Here is a 5,338-nt window from a genome sequence, read left to right as displayed (position 1 = left end):
TTTAACTATTCATGGAATTAATGTTTGTGCATTAGTCACAGCAATACAAAGTCTTCCCAAGAATGTGAGTGTAATTTTTATTTATCATCCATGTGTTTTCATATCCTTAGAAGCACAATGTATGCTCAATCAATGTTATTACACTTTGCAACTACTAACGGAATTATTATTTTTGTTTGTTTGGATCATAAAGGCATAGTAATATTTTGATTTTGCAAGTTTACTCCCAACAATTCTAGGTATTTAGTAAGCCCTTTAAGCTAATTGTAAATGATAAACATAATCACAGAATACCTGTGAACATATTCACACTCTTCTCAGAAAGCCTGTCCTTGTAGAAACCAGGCTGTTTGTCAAAAGTGATTGACAAAATCAAGTTTGGTGTCATGTCCTGAAGCTGAGAGGATGTTTAACCTGGCCTGAGAAAACAGGCCCCTACTTCACATCTGCTATCTTTGCCTTTGTCAAAAAATCCTACAAAAAATATGAAACCTCAGAACCTCTCTTTAGAAAAAGTGCAATCCACTGAGTTAGAGCAGAAACAAACTACTGTAACCCAACCTCACACCGCAGCATTTAGTGGAGTCCCCCACCTAGTACTGTAGAATCAGAAACAGGAGCTGATTCTAGCCACAGGGTGCTCTAGCTTTCTCCTTAGCAAGACCCGTATCCCCATAGAAACCAAGTGAGTCAACCAGAAAGCCTGCAGCTTGCAGAGAAGGGTTCCTAGAAAAGAAGGTCTGGCACATGGCCCTATCCTCTATCCTGGTTCCTTTGAAAACCAGCAAAAAATGATACTGGGCCATAAACTGCCTCTTACACTCTGTGCCCACAAAGATGGGAAGCCAGATTTATGGGAAAAAAGGATGAGGTTTCCCTCTATGTTCCAGTTTTCCCTACATCCCCTAAAATAGAAGGTTACATAGGCAGAAAACAGTTTTGCCTGGCTCTTAATATCTAAATCCTTACACTACTAACTTACATAGTATACCAGGCCATCTAATGTTAGCAGCTACCATTTGTCAAGTAACTACTATGTGCCTTGTCACTATCTACACACTTTACAAACATTGTCTCATTTAAATTTGATTTTCACAACAACCCTCTAAGATAGGTAATACTCTAAGCCTCATTTTACAAATGAAGAAACCAAGGTTAAGAAACATGCCCAAGGTCTCATAACCTTGAAGTGATAAGGCTGGGATTTGAACGTACATATGACATCCACTCTGCTGTGCTCTCTCTAATACTGAAGACCTGCCTCTCTTTGCCACTTCTCCTACCCAACCTCCCATCTCCAGCAACCCCACATATACTATACCTTATTACACTTCCAACAGTCATCTGCTCAGACTATCACCTGTGAAACCTTCTCATCTCAACTACCGGGTTTTTGTCTACTTATTTTGTTAGCTATTGAGAGAAGTATATTTATGTCTTTTGGTTTACTAATCATTTCTTTTAGATCATTTCATTGGTCTAAGCTGCTTTTAAATCTGTCTGTTGAGATCTTTATTTCAATTTTTATACTCTTTTCCTTCTAGAATTCCCATCTGGTTCTTTCAAATCGATTTTAGCTCTCTGGAATTCTCCTCATTTCATCTATCTTTTCTCTTTTTCTTTTCTATTTTCGTGAACATATTAGTCATAATCATTTAAAAGTCCTTGTCTGATAACAGTAATATCTGAAACATCTATGGGTCTGTTTTGTTTCTATTGGCTATTTTTATTCTTTCTCTTTCATGGTAAACCAGAATACCTCTGGTTTCTGGGGTGTTAGCTCTCCAGGGTTTCCAATGGAGAATTTGGCATGTTTACCCTTGATGGGTCCAGAATTTTAATCCTTGACTTCACATAGTTTAATGGCAAAATCTTCACTTTACTTTCTGAAAGCTTTCTATTTAGCTTTTTAGCCTTCTGAGCTCCAGAATTTGGCAAACATCTTAAGGCAAAAACCAGCTATTCATAGGCTCAGTTCTCTACATTTCCCATGTAACTGGGCTCTGTCATATTCTCCTGTTTTGTTTCTCCAGCACCAAGGCACTATCAAAAGCTCTGTTGGTTTCTCTAACTCTCAGCAGCAGCCTTCTGACTGGAGCCATGTCTGTGTTTTCAGCCTAATGCAAACCAGAAAGCAGAAAATACCCACAGAGGAAAAATAGCTGTACAAATGTTAGTTTACCACTGCAGATTTTACAGGCTCATAAGTGGAAGGAGCTTGCCTTATCTCAGATGAGACTTTGAACTGTGGAATTTTGAGTTAATGCTGAAATGAGTTAAGAGTTTGGGGGACTGTTGGGAAGGCATGATTGGTTTTGAAATATGAGGATATGAGATTTGGCAAGGGCCGGCGTGGAATAAAATGGTTTGGCTCTGTGTCCCCACACAAATCTCATCTTGAATTGTACTCCCATAATTCCCATGTGTAATGGGAGGGACCCGGTAGGAGACAATTGAATCATGGGGGTGGTTTCCCCCATACTGTTCCCATGGTAGTGAATAAGTCTCACAAATCTGATGATTTTATCAGGGGTTTCCGCTTTTGCATCTTCCTCATTCTCTCTGCCTACTGCCGTCCATGTAAGATCTGACTTGATCCTCCTTGCCTTCTGCCATGATTGTGAGGTTTCCCCAGCCACATGGAACTGTAAGTCCAATTAAACCTCTTTCTTTTGTAAATTGCCCAGTCTCAGGTATGTCTTTATCAGCAGCGTGAAAACGGATTAACACACCAACCTACACCATCCTACCTCGGTCTTAAGATGCATGCATCCACACACACCCTCACCTACACTATTTCCCATTCTCTGATTTTGCAACTTGCCTTGCATCCTAACATCAAATCTAAAATGGTCTCTCTGACATTCCAATTTCTTTTTAGTAGCAACATAGCAACAATATTCTGTTGTCTTACTTTGAACCATGATTAGTTAAAATCCCCAGATATCATAACTCCAAAGAGTTGCCAGGCTAGGCCTCCTCCTTTACTTCTCATGGAATTCATTAAAAACATATATATTTTTTAGGTCAGGGGTACATGTGCAAGTTTGTTATACAGGTAAACTTGTGTCATTTTTTTTTTTTTTTTGTAAAGATTAGTCCATCACATAGGTACTAAGCTTAGTACCCAATAATTATTTTTCCTGATTGTCTCTCTTCTCCCACCCTCCACCCTCAAGTAGGCCCCAGTGTCAGTTGTTCCCCTCTCTGTGTCCATGTGTTCCAATCATTGAGCTCCCATTTATAAGTGAGGGCATGCGGTATTTTGTTAGCTGTTCATGCATTAGTTTGCTAAGTAAAATGGCCTCCAGCACCATCCATGTTCCTGCAAAGGACATGATCTCATTCTTGTTTATAGCTGCATATTCTTCCATGGTCTACATGTACATTTTCTTTATGCAGTCTGTGATTGATGGGTATTTAGGTTGATTCCATGTCTTTGGTATTGTGAATAGTGCTGGGGTGAATATACACATACATGTGTCTTTACAGTAGAAGTATTTTTATTGCTTTGAGTATATACCCAGTAATGGGATTACTGAGTTTAATAGTAGTTCTGTTTTTACCTCTTTGAGGAATCACCACACTGCTTTCCACCATGACTGAACTCCCACCAACAGTATATAAGTGTTCTCTTGGCAGACAAGTCGGCTCAGGGGAGGTGGCAGCTGCGCGGGGGTGGGGGTGCGGCCCAGGCCCCAGCCCTGCCCGGGGCACGGCTGCAGGGCGGACGGGTGAACCCTGGGTGAGGTGGCCTCTGCTTGCGCGGTGTTGCCGCGCCATTGTTGGGGGAGGGGGCCGCTGCTGAGCGAGGCAGAGTAGGAGACACGCGAAGGCGCCAACGGCGGCGGAGAGGAGCGGAGGCGCCCCACGGGGAACACACTGACTTGTTGCGTGTCCCTCAATGCCAGCTCCAAGCTGGGCCGGCGCGCGGGGTCCGCGCGTCCGACATCTGCGAGGCGGCGTCCGGGGACGCGGTGGCGGTAGCGCCTGCTGCCGTGGAGCCTGCCGAGTTTGATTTCGGAGAAGGTGAGGGCCACCACCTGCAGCACCTCAGTGACCGCGAGATGCCGGAAGATTTAGCTTTGGAGTCAAACCATTCTGACCATCCCAGGGCAAGCACAATTTTCCGGCGCAAATCTCAAACCGATGTGAGAGAAAAGAGGAAGAGCAATCATTTAAACTGTGTATCTCCAGGGTAGCTTACTAAAAAGTATAGCTCACGCTCAACAATATTTCTACATGACAGCACAATCAACCAGTCTAATCTTAGAACCACAGTAAAATGTGTGACCCTAGCAATATATCACCACATAAAGAACCGAGATGCAAATAGATCCCTAGATATTTTTGATGAGAGATCACATCCACTTACACAAGAAAAGATTCCAGAAGAATAGTTTAAGCATGATCCTGAGCACAAATTTATTTACAGATCTGTTCATACGCCTTTTAGTGCCGCACAACTAACAGCTGAATGTGCAATAGTAACTTTGGTTTACTTAGAAAAAATTTTAACTTATGCTGAAACCGACATTTGTCCCACTAACTGGAAAAGGATTGGTCTGGGAGCCATTCTTCTTGCCTCCAAGATTTGGGACGATCAGGCTGTATGGAATATGTACTACTGCCAGATCTTCAAGGACATTACAGTTGAGGACACGAATGAAATGGAAAGGCATTTTTTTTTAGTTTCTTCAGTTTAATATTAATGTTCCTACCAGTGTTTATGCCAAATACTATTTTGACCTTCGCTCCTTAGCAGATGACAATAACCTTAATTTTCTGTTCGCTCCTCTTAGCAAAGAAAGAGCACAGAACCTAGAGGCTATTTCTAGGTTGTGAAGACAAAGACTTGTGTAGAGCCCCTATGAGAAGGTTATATGAGGGGTTATAACGTCACGTCATGGCACCTTTATCTACAAAGATTGGAGAAATATCACCTTTCCTGCTCAAAACCCGGCAAAATTAGTGTTTTCATCAATAGGATGGATCTCGAATTCGAGAGATTTATGGACAACAAGGATTATACTCCATAGAAAAGAATGGGACCTTGTCAATGCAACAAAACATTCTTCTGTCCTTTTAAATGTAAACAGTTACAAAAACGACTACAAAGTGAAGGTTCCTTTCACACACAGATATTTGCTTACTATGTGGGCCGATAGCTGTGAACTATGTAAGGTTTTTTAAACAATAGTTTTAATTTTTAGACTTTAAAGACACTAACCATGTAACTTTTATGTTTTTTCCAATTTTTCTCCCTCCCCACATTTTGCTGCATATGCCTTTAGAATCAATGCAGTATTACTAAAACATGGGACTCAAAGCCACTTAG

The 5,338-nt window shown here is 41.4% G+C and overlaps 1 pseudogene; it reads left to right on the top strand.

The window, feature by feature from the left end:
• Nucleotides 1-3,879: 3,879 nt before the first annotated feature.
• Nucleotides 3,880-4,897, top strand: LOC100424854 (cyclin-Y-like protein 1 pseudogene; annotated as a pseudogene).
• Nucleotides 4,898-5,338: the final 441 nt, after the last annotated feature.

This window comes from Macaca mulatta, chromosome X (assembly GCF_049350105.2).
Source record: "Macaca mulatta isolate MMU2019108-1 chromosome X, T2T-MMU8v2.0, whole genome shotgun sequence".
NCBI lineage: Eukaryota > Metazoa > Chordata > Mammalia > Primates > Cercopithecidae > Macaca > Macaca mulatta.
The sequence above is the reverse complement of the archived record's forward strand: the minus strand, read 5'-3'. Positions and strand labels throughout refer to the sequence as shown.